Source organism: Panthera uncia, chromosome A2 (assembly GCF_023721935.1).
Source record: "Panthera uncia isolate 11264 chromosome A2, Puncia_PCG_1.0, whole genome shotgun sequence".
NCBI classification, from domain to species: domain Eukaryota; kingdom Metazoa; phylum Chordata; class Mammalia; order Carnivora; family Felidae; genus Panthera; species Panthera uncia.
Window position 1 is genome coordinate 25,993,605 of NC_064816.1, and position 18,399 is coordinate 26,012,003.

At 39.1% G+C, this 18,399-nt stretch overlaps 1 long non-coding RNA gene across 2 annotated transcripts in view; it reads left to right on the top strand.

Annotated features, from left to right (window-relative positions):
- The window catches only part of LOC125929534 (uncharacterized), a 233,457-nt gene extending 215,345 nt beyond the window's left edge, over window positions 1-18,112 (top strand). Inside the window, exons 10-11 of one of the 2 annotated variants that reach the window (XR_007459896.1) lie at window positions 13,830-13,884; window positions 17,978-18,112. This is a non-coding gene — a long non-coding RNA (uncharacterized LOC125929534). The remainder of the gene's footprint in view (window positions 1-13,829; window positions 13,885-17,977) is intronic. The other variant, XR_007459895.1, reaches the window with a different exon arrangement.
- Window positions 18,113-18,399: the final 287 nt, after the last annotated feature.

Consider the following 18,399-nt stretch of genomic DNA (forward strand, 5'->3'; position numbering starts at 1 on the left):
TGATTTTCAGTACTTGGTCATTGGACTCAATCTCCCTCTCATCTCTGGGCTACTCTGTACCAGAAACTTCAGGGAGAAGACCCGGCCTGAAATTTCTGGCCCTGACACCTCATTTCTGATGCTACTCATGATTCCAATGTCCTGGTTAGAAAGAGATTTAGAGACATTTAATTCTTTGCTTATGCATTCTCTTTCCCTGAATATCTGAAGCTCCCTTTCAGCTAGCTGAGTTAGTTATAACTTGAGAACACTTATGCTATTTGACATATATGAATTATATAAGCAGGTTGGGTTTCTGCTGCAAAAGAAAAGCCAGAACAGCGAAAAATTGACTAATTGCAGACACACTTTTTCCTATCCATTCACAATCTTTTATATAAACTTGAACATTAACTCCTTATTATTTGGCAACAACAAAGTGCACTTGCAAAGACTCACCTTCAAAATGGCCAGCACTTTCTGACATCCTCCAGCTAATAATAACTCTGGACTGTGGACATCTGATCAGAATTAATTGCAGCAGACTGGAGTCCTGCAAATGTTAAAATGTCTTTAGTTTTACAGACCAATAGATGTTACGGTTCAGCAGTTCTGCATTATTAGTAAGCTTCTTGAATCTTGAGGGAGGGAGCCCAACAAACCATTGTAACCTTTATAAATTAAATGAGAATTAGTGCCTGTGCTTGTTGACTGTATCAAGAACAAGGATGCAGAATAAAAATAACACCTTTTTTTTATATCTACCAAACAATTTAATATAAAAAGCTCGATTTGCCTGAGCAAAAATAAAGCAGTCAGCTAAATATAAAGTATTCATCATATGCAGGGGAAATATCTGACATGTTTAGGGAGTAGACTGATAGACAAAGGGAAAGAAACCCTAATAAAAAGGTCAGAATGTAATTTAAGAGGTTAATGGTTAGACCATGATAGCCAAGAAAACATTAGTCTCCAAATCAAGGTGAAAGTCTGTGACTTTCTAAAGGTCCTATCTAAACTCCTAAAGGACCAAGAGACTGGGATTTCTACATGTCACTTGTTCTTCCTGTGTTACATGTTCCCATTAACAAGTGGAACAGCTTTATTATTGAGGACAAATAATAAAAATGGATGCATAGAGTTTGGGTAGATGGTCAAAATTTAAAATAAGCTACCTATAGCTGTGATAGGGTATATGGTGGTATATGGGAGGGAATAATAGGTGGACATGAGAGAGAAACTCAAGAGACTTTTCATGCATTAACTATGGCATGACTATGGCAGACTATGGCAAAAAACAAGAAGTAGTTTTTGAAAACTGTTAGATTGGATTGGTAGAAATGAAATAATCTATTATTTTCATTAGCAACAAAGAGCATTCATCCCAATATATACCTGTTGACTAACTTGTGCTTAGTGTCTCAGAGACAATAAGACATTCATATTGATTTTTCATTCATTCTGCATCATTTATTATGCACCATCCATATATTAAGTATTGTGTTAGAACACTAGGCCAAAGCTGGCAAGTCCTAGAACCTAGTGCCACCACATGCCCATTGTTCCCATAACAGACATCACCAATCAGCCACAACACTGGTATCACCAATCAACCACAACACTAGTTCCATTGCTTCTGATTATGGTCTCAGAGTCTTTTTCAGCACAGATATGGACCTTTGCTATTAGCACAGACCACACAGAGGTTACTGCAATAAAATGAGGTAGCAGAGAGTGAGAACTAGAATGAAATTAGAATGGTGAGGATAGGGAAATGAATACATTTGAAAGACACTAAAAGGGTAAAAGAGACAGGACATTGTCAGTGATTGGATGCTGGCTGGGGATGAAATTTGCTGGGGCAAAATTAATAATGACACCAAGGTTTCTAGCTTGCTCAACTGGGTAGACAAAACACCATTTATTGAGATGTTTGAGGGAGAGGAACATCTGTAGGGGGAAAAATAAGCTTTAAATATTTTGAGTTTTAGTTTCCTGTGGGTCATCCAAATAGAAATTAAGAAATTGGATATTTGAGTCTGTAATTCAGATGCATGATCAAAAATAATGAATGAGGAGACAGTTTAGAGGGTTGTTGTAACACGTGGATACTGGAGTCCCATTATCTGGGTTTGAGTCTTCATTCCACACGGTGCTAGCCGTATGACCTTGGTGAAGTTCCTTAGTATACCTTAACCTTGAGATTTTTCATGGTTAGCATAGAGATAATTATAGTATCTATCTTAGAGGATCATCTTGAAGATGAAATGAATGCTGGCAACACACAGTGAGCACCATATGAATACTAGCTCTTATTTTTGTTGTCATTACATCTAAACAGTGCTAAATATTTGTAGAATGAATGAATCCATGGGGTAACCCAGAGAAAGTTTAGAGAATGAGAAGACAAGAGGAATAAAAAATAAACTTGGGTTTATTATACCTTAATGAGTTGGTAATCTAGTTGTATGAAAATTCAAATGCCTTGATATGTCCATGAGTGAACAAAGAAAGAGTCCAAATCCAAATGGTAATTCTTATCAGAACACAGAAAAGAAATTCAGCGTGACAGGCCAGAAGACTATTTGAGGACAAAATGAGGCAGCTAACCTTGAACTAGGTAGGTCCTTCTAGAGGGACAGTTCTGTCCAAAAAGGAAGTGTTGGCTAGCCAAATACCCACAGTTGGTTAAAAGGCAAGATAAGGAAGCAAGACACAAGGTTTCATTGATAACACTGGTTGGCAGAGTTGCGGCAAGCAGTATAGTGGCCAAAGCAGTTATTTCCATGTCGCTGGAAATAACAACATGAATTCATAAATTTGGTGTACTCCCACGACAAACATGCTCCTGAAAAGGTATACAAGGATCACAGCATTGTAAATCTGTGTTTTGCAACATATTGTGTTGTTGTGATCTATGTTATTAGTTATTCATATAACTGGACTGGCAGGGCTTATAGAAACCAGTGCTAGTGAATGACACCCCATCCCACAGGTTCTCAAGTGAACCACCACCACCCCGCCCCCACCCCAGGTCATCCTTGATTCCTCTCTTTGCTCTTCACTCCCTGAATTAATTAAGAGTACACTTGACTCTAAGTTTCAAGGACATCTTACATCCATTATCCTTTTTACATCTCCACTCCTATTCCTGATGCCAAACAGAATCTTCTCTCACCTGGGTGACCTGCAGTAGCCAGCAGTCTCTCTGCTTCTCCCTATAATCCATTCTCCAAATCAAGCCATGTAACTCCTCAGCTTAAAGTAAAGCCCAAATTTGTATGGGTTTTGTATGACCTATAAAGCTTTGTATCACCTGACCCCTGCCTACTTCCTTCATTTTGTCCTTCTTCCCATCTTCTTTTTTTAATTTTAATTTTATTTGAGAGAGAGAGAGAGAGAGAGAGAGAGAGAGAGAGCAAGTGAGCAGGGAAGGAGGAGGAGGAGGAGAAAGAGGAGGGGAGAGGGAATTCCAAGTAGTCTCTATGTCTGATATGGGGCTAGATCCCATGATCCTAGGATCATGACCTGAGCTGAAATCAAGAATCAGACACTCAATCTACTGGGCCACCCAGGTGCCCCCCTCCCTTCCCATCTTCTAATATGCTTTAGCTTCACTGGCCTTCTTACTCTTCTCAAATACACCAATCTCTTTCTCGCCTGAAGGCCTTTACATCACCTGCTCTTCCTTCAGGTCCTGTAGACTTTCAGAAGTCTGATCCCTTCTAATCACTGGGTTTCTCATTTCAAGTATGTTCCCCTCAGGGAGCATGTTACAGACGCTCTGTACATCCCCATTTCTCTGGTCACTTTCTAAGAAATCCTGTTCAATTGTCTTCACTGCCATTTTCTGATATTTTCACCTTGCTTTATTTGCAACTTTTTTGTTATTGTCACCCCCACTAGAATATAATTTCCACAGTAGCAGAGACCAGGGCTGGCCAGCTTATCCACTGGATACAGTAGGCACAGTGCCTTGAACCGGTGATACTTTTGGGGCCCATGAAAATGTTTTAATTTCTTTAAAAATTAGGGGAAATGGGCATAATAACTCCAATGAATATGAAATAAGGAATCCAGGCTGGATTAAATTTGTTTTTAAATATAGTCATAAAATACAATTTTTAATATTAAAAAAAATTTATTGTCAGTTTGAGAGAGAGAGACAGGGAAAGCAAGCACGAGTGGCAGAGGGGCAAAGAGAGAGAGAGAGAGAGAGAGAGAAGGAGACACAGAATCCAAACCAGGCTCCAGCCTCTGTGAGGCTCCAGGCGCTAAGCTGTCAGCACAGAGCCTGACCTGGGGCTCGAACTCATGGACCATGAGATCATGACCTGAGCTGAAGTTGGACGCCTAACCCACTGAGCCAACCATATGCCCCTAATATTTTTATGGTTGAAGGAGTCCATGAAAGTCATAGGTAGCCATGATGGGGACTTTGTCAGTCTTGTTCATGGCAGTGACTCCAGCACCTAGAACTATACTGGGCACAGAGCAAGCTCTCAAAATGACTTTGTTGTTCAGATAAATTTAAGTAGCTTGATAACTTTGGAGTCTGGCCTAAAAGAACCCAGGTTGTGTGTATATACACATGTGCATGTAGGTGCATGTGGTCATGTGTGTTGGACATATTCTTTTTGTCCCCTACGTCCACTGTCTGCCCTTGTCTACTTGGCTCTGGGAATGAGGAAGCTGATTTCTATGTATTCCTATGGTTTCAGATTGAGTTCAGCCAAGGGGCAGCGCCAGCAGGAGATCTGAGAATGGGACAGTGAGGTCTCAGGATTTATTCCTGGGATTCCTCAGGATTTAATGCCCTCTCTGCTGAAGAGTCAAAATGGACCTCCTTCCCCCATTACCCTAATGACCGCTGATAATAATGATAATAATAATAATGATAGTACTAATTAGTATTTACTGAGATTAAATCTGGTGTCAATATTTTTATGTAGCAAAATGATATGATAGCATGATTGACAGCCTTTATTTTATAGTTGAGTTTTGCAGCACAAAAATGTACTGCATCTGTGTCCTCAAAGGTCTCTCTTGATCATTTGACATTCATATGTTCTCTTCCGATGTGCCTTTTCTCTCTCCATGCTTGTAAGCTTTTCCTTCTTTTGTTAGTAGGTCTAGCTTTATTATGTCTTCACTTGTCAATTGATGTAGTACGTGATTGAGCAACTTTCCAATATCACTGTCATTAACTTTATGAAATATTGACTCTTATGCAGTCTATGTGATTTCATGAGCAATGTGTTTGCTCTCTGGTTCCCCTGAACTTAGCCCAATTACTGTGTCATGATGTGAGCCTTTAGTATTAAGTGGTCCTTGTTTCTGCAGGAATGGCTAGCATCCTGTTTCCCAAACTTCTATTACAAAAGAATCCACATAGCACTTAAAAAACACTTTGGTTCCTGTAGGAAAAGTTTTGTTTTTTTCATGATAAAAGTAGATATATGGTAAAGCCTAAGTTCTTGCAATAAGCAAAAGACTATGTGGTTCCTGGTTTCTATGGCATAAAGAGTATGTTTCCACTTTGTTGGCTGCTCTTTGTTCTTCCCTTTTTTCTTTTTACTTCTGTCATTTTCTGCAGAAGAATCAAAATTTCAAAATATACAAAATCTAAAGCTAAGATCTTGAAGTCATTTTAAAGATAAGTGATGGATAATTAAATGAGACAATATATGTAAATGTACTTTTAAAAGTATCTAAAATTAATTACTCAGGTAAATTTCGTTTTAATATATAATCAGTATTAGCCCTAATGGCTAAGTTCATTATAATAATCAGTATATAAATTTCCTGGTAATATGACAAGTGCTTGGAAGTACATCTCATAAATTATTAGTAAAATGTGAGATAACTAACATTCATTTTTACATTTATTTTAGACAAAGATTTTTGTCATATTTCTAAGTAGCTCACAGCTATATAGGTAAGTTCTTTTGATTTCTTCATTTTATCAGCTCTCAAAATGGCAGTAATATTTTATAATGTTCCCAAAATATTTGCTTTGCTAAACCATATAAATTATATCTCATGCCTAATCATTAGCACATCATCATAGTGAAATTTAGATAATAGTTGGAGGCATCAACATTTAATTATGAGTTATGATTTTCATGATATTCTTACATGAGTGTTTCATCAATAGCTCTGGTCTGACAAAGCCAAGTTTGACCCTTTATATTATCTGCTTTCCCTCCTCCAGGGTACTCCTTCAGTATAATGGCACTCTGATTTTTGCAGTAACTTAGGGCAAACATTTCTAGGTCATCTTCCATTTGTTCCTCTACTGCCATCTCCACCCCTCTTCCTCCTCCTTCCCCCAGTCCTCCATCTAAGAAATCATCTGATCCTGTTGCTTTTTTCCAGAAGGGGAACAGGGAGGAAGATGTCTGACAGGGAGCTGTAGAGAGACATGGCATATTTGAAAACCGACGCTCAGTGCTGACAGGATACTGACTGAATCTTGGGGGAGAGCAGTGGTGGGAGATCAGCATGTTGAGGAAGATCCTGTAATGCCTTCAAGGTCTTGCTTAGGAATTTGGATTTTATACCTTACTCAGAGGGAAGTCACTGGGAAACAACAACAATAACAACAGAAAAATGTAGGATTGGAGATTAGCATGGTAAGTGCAATGCAAGGAAGGTGAGGAAGTTTCACGTGCTGATAAAAGAGTGATTGACAGGAAAACAGGGAACAGGGGCCCATCAGGGAAGGAACTAAAGCTGAAGATTGAGGGAGGGGGTGGGTCATACCAGGAGAGAAAGGAGTGATGCCAGAGAGCAGTATAGAAAGAATGAAGAAGCAGAGCAAGTAGAGGATGTAAGGTGGTGGTCAGAGGGAAATTTCAGACTTAGAGGTTTGAAAAGAGTATGATCCTGAGAGTCACTTATGTCAGGTCCACAGTGAATACCTTTGAAATAGATGAGGGGCAAGAAACTGGGAGGCGAGGGCTTTGGTGGTGGTCATTATGGAGGCTATTGTTATTACAAGAATGGATGGCAGTGTTCAGAGTGGAAAGGAAATTTTCAACATATGGAGGAGTATGAAGTGGATGTTGGTGGATGCTGGGAATGGGGCAAAGCGGAAGAGCTTATCAGTTAAGAGCACCAGCTGGGTTTGAATCCTGGCTCCACCACTTTCTGTTTGTGTGGCCCTGGGAAAGTTAGGTTCGTACCTTTGTTTCTTCATTTGGAAAATAGAGATGATAGCAATAATAACTTCCACAAGGTCATTATCAATATTACACAAGATAAAGCATTAAAGCTCTCAGAAAAGTGCCAAGCTCACAGTGGGTGCCCAGTCAATATTAGCCATTATAACTCAGAGGTAGAGAAGTAAAAGTTGTTTTTGGCCTTGGAAGGAGGCAGGAAAATATTGGCTCTCCTTCCTGATGAGGGCAAGAAAAAAAAGTGCCTGGGAGAAAAATATGTCCATATTTAAAAAACAAACTTATATAAAAAAAGCCCTATCTTCATGTACAATAAATGTCATTGAGAATTTAAGGTAGCTTCTTGGCAATGGACTGAACTTCTGGAGATCTCTGGGGAATGACAGCTGTCCAGAGGATCTGACTCATGGCCAGGACAATGGACAACAGTGATGAGAGAGGCAGAGGGGTGAGATATAGAGATAAGAGACAGAATGGCTACTCAGCCTTGGAATTCCAAATGGAACTCTGAAGAGGGGTGATGGGTAGTAGTATGTTTGCAACATCCCATTCTCTGGTGTAGACAGTAGACACAGTTATGACTAGTTTGGTTGCACTATAGGAGCCTCAGATTGGAGGTTTATCAGACTGCATTTTAGTTGAGTGTTCTGAGAAATCAGAAAATGCCGTGGGGGACCAGCTCATTTAAGCAGATGTGACAGATTCAGATGCAAAATATTGTATTCTGTTTGCTCTTGAAATTTTCTCTAAAACAATTAATTCTACCCATATCTTAAACCTCATTTAATTTTACTTTAGGTTATTGAGTTAAGTCTGGAGTTTACCTTTTGGATGTAACCCACTTTGTCTTCCTGGTTGTAACTCTTGCCTCTTGGGGAATAATTTGGCTATACTTCCTTAAGACATAGCAGTCTCAGACTACTTTGGATAACCCCCCATCTTAGATTGGGTTCACTGGAAACATACTTAAAGATGAAAAGTTAGGTGCAGAAAGTTTATTGGGAAGTGCTCTCAGGAGATACACCTGTGAGGAGGCAAGGATGGCAGCATTGGGCAGAAAGAGAAGCTGATATGCAGTGAGGTTGCAGCAGAGACGTCAACCAACCCTACAGGGGCTCTAGGGCTGAGATGGCCTTTCAGAGTTGTCCCCCTTGAGGCCAAGGAACCCGATATTTATAGCCAGTCATTGACTGTGGATTGCTCCCTGGGAATGGGCATAAACTTGGGTGAGGTAGTTCCCTGAGGCTGAGGGAATATCCCAATGAGGAATACTTCCAGGAGCCTTTATTAGCCAACATTTCCAGCTGATGAGGGATGGGTGTCGGCCTTTGAGAGCAGCCACAGTGTTGCTCTCTGGCCAGGCAAAGCACCACAGTACCTACTACATCCTCTTTGTACAATGTACACACAGTGTACACACAGATTTTCCAATGTACACACAGTGACTGATTAAAATTACCCATACAACTGGCCTTAGTTTTTGTAGGGTCATGTTGGGGGTGAGATAGGGGATGAAGAGAAAGGGAGTCAAACAGGAACAGTAGGAGAAGGCTGGAATCTTATTTCACACCCTTCACAATTTTGCCCAGGGACACCCACAAGAGGCAAGGCCAAATACACCACAGAGAACGAAGGTTGGTGTAATAAATGTGGAAATTACTCCCATGGGCCATGCAAAAAAGAAGAAGTTTGTGCATTTTGTACTACTCTCTCTTTCCTTAGCTGCACATCTACAGACCATCTTTAATATCTATGAGGTCATCATTCCACTTGGCAACACTACTGTGGAATTACACAGAAATTGATCTACATATCACATGGCGGCTAACAACGAGGAGAATGAGCTTTCAGTGATTATTGAAAAGTTAAGGGACTAATTATGACAAAACTACTGCCTTCTCTGGAGAAGTTACCCTTGCAGAAGAAAGAGCAGTGAATCCTCCCACTAGGAGAATTTTTTTAAAGATAAGAGCTTGGCTCTTAATATTAAATTAAAGGTAATAAAGAAAATTTTAAACTCTGAGGGACGAAAATAATGGTAGTTCTGTTCTAATGTATGGAGTTTTGGAATGCCTGATAAAAAAGTACCATCTGGGCTGTACCAGGACTATAAAATTAATATCCACTGACCTGTCTGAAATATGCTCTTGTGAGTGATTGTGTCTCCAGCAGGTTATTTGGCTTTTCTTAGTACCAAAAATGTGCATCATCCACCATAGGGATGGAAAGATCTCCTTTTAGGGGTGATTATTGAGTTATTTCCCCATGATCTCGGAGAATTTTTGATCCCCTGACCACCAAGAGGCCACTTTCGATACTTTCAATTCCAAAAGCAAAAGTCATGGAACACTCCTCCCTTTCATTCACTGGGAAAATTTCTAAATGATGACAATTCTCTTATTCCCTGGGAAAGAATAAAGGAATATGGAAGATGTGTTAGAAAGAAATTTCAGATATATCCCTCTTCATTAAAGTGTGAATTTCATTCTAAATGTGCTCATTTCCTAAGTTGTAAATTATAGTCCGAAAAAAAAATAGAACCTGGCTATTCCTAAAGTTTATGAAATCACGTAGTCTTTCCTGATGAAAAATTCCCTGCTCAACAACCAATTTGCCACTAATGATAATAAGGTCGTCTAAGTGCACAGCTGTTGGGTTTCCAATGTACACACAGTGACTGATTAAAATTACCCAGTAAAACCATGGAAGTGGGCTGTTATACTGGTTGGAAAGTTGTACATAGAAAGAAGCCGTAGGCATTGATGGAAACTGGTTGGTCAGCCTGCCATTAATTAGCAAGGGAAACCTCTCCTGTTTTAAATAATTTATACCTGCATCCAAAGTAAGTAATAGGAGTATAACAAAGGAAGCATTACTGCTTACCAGGAGAACTTCTCCAAACACAGTTTACCAGCATAAGAGGTAACTGGGTTTGAACACAGTTCACCTTGTGACAAAGCTCAGCCTGAACAATTGACTCTTCTGATGAAATGATTTAATGTGCAACTGAAACTAGTTTGTCTACTAACCTAGGTATAAGGAGCATGTGGTGCTTTCGTATCTTTGGCGGGCAAACGGCATCAGACATTTTTCATTGTTTATTCTATACTTTTAGGGACAAGAAAAATATCTTAGATCCTTCCTTAGACCATTTCTTTTTTGTGTATTTGACTTAAATAGCTGGCAAAGCCATTGAAATAAGTGCCATTTTATTAAATGGGAAAAATGTAGATTGATTCCATTCCTATAAATAATAAATTCTCTGAACATGTAAAATATTTCTGAAGCTGCATTAATGCACATTTGCATTTCTCTTTAATATGAAACAGCTGTTGTATTTTTCATTTTATGGCATTTTAAAGAGAAGGAAAGGATTGGGAACCAACATGAATCACAGGTCCCTACTGCATTTCGTTAAAGACAATATCACATTAATTCCTGTTGCTTCTGAGTCTGGTGGAGAACAGAAACTTGCTTCATTTTTAAAACCCTGAAAGTTAACATAGAAACTTTAATGTAAGCATTTAAATTATCAACTTGGAATGAGAAAGTGAGTCAGACCTGATATGCATCAGCCTAACTGCACCACTCTGGATTTAGGAGTTGGAAAGGTATAGAATTTACTTACATAAATCAAATCATCCTGATGAAAGGTAGCCACGTAAATCCCCATTTTTCACCTGGCATTCTCATTTGGATAGAAGAATTGATTCTTTTAGCAGTGGATTCAGCTGCCTTCCTTCTTTTGCTAACATGGTTTCTTTACAATTATGCAAACTAAATTTCAGTCACCTTCTTTATCATGGCCTTGGGAAATAAAAACCTGGCTGGTTAAATACAGCTGATGTTTTTCATTATAGTTTGATAACCTACATTCCACATACAATAACCAAACCTAGATTTTTTTTTCCTGACATCCTGAGCTGAAAATCAAATTAATTTTCAGTCACCCTGGACTTGTGGCTTCGTATTTTCAATAGGATTCTTAGTGTACACTCTAAGAGGACATTTTGTTCTCCTTTCTGCCGCCTTCTACTTATGATTCTATACTTTAGCGTTATGGCCTCAGGGGGAAAACACTATATTTTAGAGTCAAGTATATGTTGGGCAGGATTTTGACTGCTTCTTGTCTGCTGTGTGAATTTGGCAAGTTAAGTGAACATTCTGAGCTTTAGGATCTCTGTTTGTTAAATGAGAATATTTAATTGTTGCCTCCCAAAATTTTTATAAGGGCTGAAGGGGAAAATATGAGTAAAAATACTCCATTGCCTAGGACCCAGTAGGAACTCACAGATGGTGGCCTTCTCTCTCCTTCTCTCTTTCTCCTTTTTTCCCTCTCACTTCTAGCTCAAAGGACAGTGGCCAGGCAGTTGTCAAGGACTCTGTCAGCTGCGGGCTAAGTGTCTCCCACGGTGTGTTAAGTGGCATGAGAAAGTTTCCTGCAGATGACATAAGTCACAACCACTGTATATATGACAACATATCTATTTGTGTAGAAATTTCAACCCCAGGCTCAGCATGACACATCATTTTCTGAAGGCAAATTACAAAAGGCAGCCTTGAAGGCATGGAGAATCTCAAAGTTCTCTAGGGATGTTTGAGAGGAGGGCACTGTCCCAGACTTGGGATAGAATCTGTGAGTCCCTTTCAGAGCTCCTGGAAAGCTTTTTGACTGGAAGCTAAATAAGGCAGCAGGAATCTACCACACCAGGGTATGGCCATGGTCAAGACCAGACTACTCAGAGTTAACAAAACCAAGAATATATGCCAGGATTCAATGCCTGCAAATATATTTTATTCTTACAAAAAACTCTACAGTGCAGGGAGGATTCCTCATTTAATCACCTTGATTCTTACAACTCTTTTTTTTTTCTTTTTTTGAGAGAGAGCGAGTGTGCAAGTGTGCCTGCACACATACAAGCAGGGGGGAAGGGCAGAGACAGAGTGAGGAAGAGAATCCTAAGCAGGTTAAATGCTCAGCATAGAGCCTGACACGGTGCTCGATCTCACGACAGAGAGATCATGACTAGAGCTAAAATCAAGAGTCAGATGCTCAACCAACTAAACCACTTAGGCACCCTGATTCTTTCAACTCTTATGCAGTGAGTATTATTTGCCTCATTTTATAAATAAGGAAAGAGAAGCTTATTGAGACAAAACTGATACCAAAACATTGGTCTTTCCGTAGCAGGTGGTAGTGGTGTGTAGAATGTGCACGTGTGGACTCTAGAATCAGACACCTTGGCCTGAAGCACAGTCCTGACACTTCCTTGCTGAGTGTCCATGGGCACTTTACTTAACTTGCTTGAATTTCAATTTCCTCATGTGAGCAATAGGAATATCTATAGGGTTGCTCTGAAGACTCAATAAGATGGTGGGCTAGTTGTGCAAACACACCCTTGAATCTTTCTTTTCTCTGTCTTCATCCCTCCTCCTTCTCACCAAACTCCCAAACCTCTCTTCTTGTAGCCTTTCTCATTTCAACAACATGTACCCCGTCCATTCATTAGCTATTCAGGCCCATAGCTTAGAGTCATCCTTCATCCCTCTCTGTTCCCCTATGCCTTTCCCACCCCTCAGTCCAGCCCACAAGTCTCTCAGCTCTGCCTCCAAAATACTCTGTGAATCTATCTGCTAATCTCCATTTATACTTTCAAACACATGGTCCCTAACTGGGCAACTGCTTTTACATATGCCCCTTACAGTCTTTTCTCCACATTACAGCCAAAGTGACCTTTTAGAAATATAGATTGTATCATATGACCCTAGTGCTTAAACTCTTCCAATGGCTTCCTGCTGCACATAGACTAGACTCTAAACAAATTGCCTGCATGATTCCTGTTTACCAGTCTGAATGTATCTCATACTCTTGTTTTCCACACCCCTGCCACACTGGTCACCCCAGGGCTTTTGAACATGCTACTTCTCTGTTTGGAATATTTTCTCTCATGTTTTAGATTTTAGATCTAAAATCAAAGTTCTGTATATGATCTCAGAGAGTCCTTTGGACTCCCTGCCTTAAGTAGATCCATCCCAGCCACTCTGTCTTACATTATTGCTGTCTACCTTTCCTCTCAATTATTTATAGCACTTAACACCACCCTGTGTTATTTCTTTGTATGCTTCTTTGATGGCTTATTAGTATTTGTCCCTGTCCACTAAAACATGCTCTAAGGGGTCTGGGGCTTAATTTGATAATCAGTAAATAGTTCTGGGGCAGAGGAGGCACTCAGTAGATATTTGTTGAATGAATGAATGAATGAATGAATGAATAAAAACAGCACAGCACATACAGTAAATACAATGCTATACTTTCTTCCTGTACTGAAAGCAGAGGCTGGAAGTAGTTTCAAAATCAAGCAGAAAATAAGGAGGTGGCTGGGGCACAGTATTGCATAGTGTAAAGAAGACAGCCTTTGGAGTCAGGCTGGCCAGGATTTCAACTCTTTCTCCTAAGCCTCAGTTCCTCTATTTGTTAACTGGGAATAATGATATCCAAGCTACATAGAGCTGTGAGAATGAAATGAAATGATTTACAAAATGTTTAGTACCAAGACTGCTGTAAACTCTAAATAAATGGTCATTCTATTATTTTTGAGACCTTGACAATTTGGTAAAAGTGAATTTTGTTGATTCACAAATGCTTTCTTTTTCCCTTTCTCCTTTCAGATTTGAGCTTGCTGGACTTGAGCATCAGGCTTGTGTTGGTTTAAGGGTTTGCAGGGTAAGGATAATTGCAAGACAAAGAAATAATTAGTCAAATCTCCTATGGTTTTCTTCTGTAACTTTTTAGTTGATCCACATCATTTGTGGTTTGTTTATCTTGATTGTCAAAGGACTCAAATTAAGAATAATTTTAATTTTATAAAACTGGTGCTATATTGACATATTGGGCAAAAGTAGTCAATTTTCACAAATGAATCTTCTCAACTGAATCAGATCAGATGTCCTTCAATCACATAAGATACTTACTGTGGTGGGGAAAGAAATGATTTGAATGAAATGTATGGTTGATTCCATACTCATTTATAAAAGTGGCTCAAACTATGGCAAATTTTTATGATTTGTTCCAGGTCATCTTCTAATGTGCATGTTATTAAAAGAGTGTGAGCCCACAGACTCATGGAGTAGTGGTAATCAGAGGGCAAATGTCCCCAATATTACCTCAGGATCAAAGCCTGTCATTCCTGGGCTGATGGGTATTGGTCCCTGCTCCCTGTTTTTGCTCTCTTTGAAGCAAATTAACAAAAACTATGACTTAGTGGTTATCTTAATTATCTTGAGAGTAACATCCTTTGTGTGTCAGCCAAATTCATGGCAATTCCATATTATTGGATGGAAGGGACTAAAGGCCCAAAAGATAAAAACTCTAACTCATTTTACATGAATTATTTTGAAAAGTAATATTTCTTTTAGGAGAAGATGTTCCTGTCTTCCTTATTCAGTTCCCTTGACCTGGAATGCCCTTTCTTGGCCCACCTCTGAATATCTGAACTCTGCTCAGTTCCAAATTCCTGCTATTTTCTCTATGAAGACTTTCTCTCTGCTGTACAATATGGTAGCCACTAAGCATATGTGACTATTTTATTAAGATTAAATAAAATTAGAAATTCATCTCATTCATACTGGCCACATCTAAAGGACTTGATAGCTACATTGGACTATCTACTGGAGAGCAGTGATAAAGAACATTATTCAACATTGCAGAAAGTTCTATTGGATAGCACTATTCCAAGAACTGCAGATGAACACACAGTACTCCCAACTTTCTCTGTCTTCTTGTAAAGCCTTGCTTGTTCCTTTTCGGAGCATGTCACTTTCTACCTTGATTTCTATCAGTGACTGTTTTCAAATGATGCTATGTAGAGTTCAACATGATTCAGGGTCTCACTGTACCACGGCAGGAGATACTAAATCATCTGGAATCCAGGACTTTGACCTTCCACTTCAGCCATTTTGTCTGTTTATCTGGTGGAGTTCTATGTGTGATTACTTTTGCTAAAAGTTTGAAAACCACTGTCCTCTTTACTCCTATTATATTTTCTGCTCAGACCCCTTGAGAACAGGATTTACTTTTGATTCACTTTTTCACCTCCACACTACTGTGGGTTTCCACAGTAGACCCTCAAGATTTCTGGTTGGTTGAATGAATGAGGAAGGCCCTAGAGCCTATGGCGAAACACAGCTCCATTCCATAAGCTCTACAGTACACTTACTGAAACTTGTTTGCAATCAGATCTCTCACGAATCAGGGACTGGATGATTTTCCCAACATCCTCATCACTGTCAGTGTTAGCAAAAATGTAGTTTATGGCATTTTAGGCTCCATCAATTACTTTCTTTTCTAACAATTATTTGGGTTTTGATTTACAGTTTGGTTTACCTTTTCTGATCTGTTTACACCTCTTAACAACCTTCCATTCATCCAGTTCTCCCTCTAGGGAGTTTAACCAGATTGGCCAATTAGCACTTCCTTTTTAACAAAAAGATAAATATTTCAGTCTACTCAAGTATGGAGGACACCTTGTAGTGATGAGATAAATCAGGACTTCCCTATAGATTTTTTTTTTTTTACCTAGAGAGAGTGCATCACTTGAAACAATTACAACAGTAATAATAATGCATACACGTAATTGCATGTTTCATGGTTATATATCCACTGGGAGCTTTGATTTCTCCTTGGAGTCAAGGACTGTGGAATCACATGAGATTTCTCAGTTGGCTTGGAGGTTAGATGAGTTCTGTTGTTTAATAATTGTAATGTATGATGAATGTTAGTGTAAAGTGGGCTTAGCCAAAATGTATGATGTCTGACATCTGTTTCCACACCTTCACCATAATATCACTAGAATTATATAGTATTATCATGCATTCTAAAAGAGAATGTATCATGTATCCATAACAGATGGTTCTGGCCTCTCTGCTAATCGGCTGTTCAAATAAATTGGGTGACGATTCTAAGAAAGCACAAATCATGTATTAAAGTGTTATTTTATTTTAAAGAATGAGTATCACATTTTACTCCTTAGCTCTTTATTTATAGAGTTACTTGCTATGTCTCTTAATGAATTACTAGGTTTGCTGAAACACTAAATTGTCTTTGTTTAACTGAGGGTCAATGAATTGGCTTTTGATGCACTACTAATTTATAGCTGTGCAGGTGATGGTCTCAGCATCAATCTGTGATATTCTTTTATCTAGACTAATTCCAATATAATATTTCAATTTAGTTTTCACTAAAGCATTCAATTTGCATTTAAAAAGAAGTCAATATAGGATAATAAAATGGTGTCAACTGATCACTAATGAGCTGTTCCACTTGTATAACACTGCCCTTCTTACTATGAATTGTCTTGGACTGATATCCACTACTCTGGGTGCCAGCCAAAAAGACTTGAATGTCTGCTAGTGCCATATACCCAGAGATACTAAATATGGACATACCAAATGGCTGTTTGACTGTTTATTCCATCTATGCCAATGTAAGTAGGTATGTGGGAAACACAAAACTGAACCAGACACAGTACATAACCTACTTGGGCAGTCATGAAAATAGCTAATAATAGTACAAAGAAGGGAAATAAGTGCCCTCACGAAAGTCCAGACAAGCTGTGGCAGGAATTCAGAGGGATGAGAGCTTGTTTCCTATGGAGGTTGGGAAGGCTTTACAGATGGCATGGCATTAGAGCAAGACCTAAAGAATAAGTTATGTCTGAAAAGGGTAGAAGAACATTTTTGACAATGTATTGGTTTTCTATTGCTACTGTAACAAAAGACCAAAAACTTAGTGGTTTAAAACAACAACAGTTTATCTCATAGTTTCAATGGATCAGAAGTATAGTACAGCATGACTCAGTTGGCTCTTCACTTAGGTGCTTACAAGGACAAAAATCTAAGTGTCTGCAGGACCACATTTCTTTCTGGAGACTCTGGGGAAGAATCCACTTCCAACCTCATTGACATTGTTGGTAGAATTGAATTCCTTATGGTTGTAGCACTGAGGTCCCAATTTCCCAGTGGCTGCCATCTGGGAGTCTATTTCACCTAGTACAGCTGTCTGTGTTCCTCATCCCATTGCCCTTTATATCTCAAATCTCTCTGCCTACTCCTTCTACTACATCTCTTTAACTCTCACCAAATAAAATTATTTTTTAAAGGGCTCATGTGATTAAATTAGATCGAACCTACCCAGATAATTCAGGATAACGTCCTTATTTTAAGATCTGTAACATTAATTACACTTGTGAAGTCCCTTTTGCCATGTAACATACATAACATATTCACAATTTCCAGGAATGAAGGCATGGAGACATTTGGGGGGGCATTATGTCCACCACAATGATGGAAAGCAGTAGAAACTGAGGGACTCTTCATGGCATTAGTGAGGTTAGGCATGTGCAAAGTGACAGAACAAGAAACTGGGTGGGGAGGCAAAATTGATCACTCCTTCCATGTATTCCTAAAATACTTTGGTGACTCCACTAAGAGTACACTCAGGTATGTTGAGGTATTTTCTATTTGATCCTTGGGATCAGGGACCTGGCTTTATGTAATTTTGCACACCAGGGCTAGCACTCTGCCTTCTCTCCTGATGGGTAACTGATAACATATTTTTGCAGTTGGGTTGAAGAAAAGTGATGGCAATTGATGATAGAAAAATAGCATTTGGTAGGCCAAGGAGTAAATCTTTAAATGAGAATTGTCAGACTGAGGTGATAGGGGAGATAATTTCAGCAAGTGTCTTGTTGGTGAGACAGGAATCACACCGTGGAGTACACCCCGTCATCTCTCATGCTTGCTGTTTCTTACCCTCTTAGACTTGTACCACCTTGAAACTTTCTGATTTTGGAGTAATTGCTGTACCAGTTTTTTCTATTTTCAGGTAAGTTCATTGTTTTCCAGGTTTCTCAGTAGTCCATAGCCCCTCCACACTGTAATGTGTTCCTCATATCTTGAAAAAATGTAATTTAATATCAGTTTACCACCTAAGCACCACTTAGTTCACTTACCAGGTTAACAGGATAACCCTCTGACTCTGTTATTACTTTGGGTTAAATAGGGAGGCTACACTTCAGATGTCTACTCTTCTGGATTGTAGTTTGTCTACTTCACATAACCTTTCTGAGGCTTAGTATTCTCATCCACAAAATGGGCATATGATACCTCATAGATCGTCATTCAGATTAAATGAGAGTATGAAGGTAAGTGCTTGGTCCTTAGTCATTGATTAAATGGATTC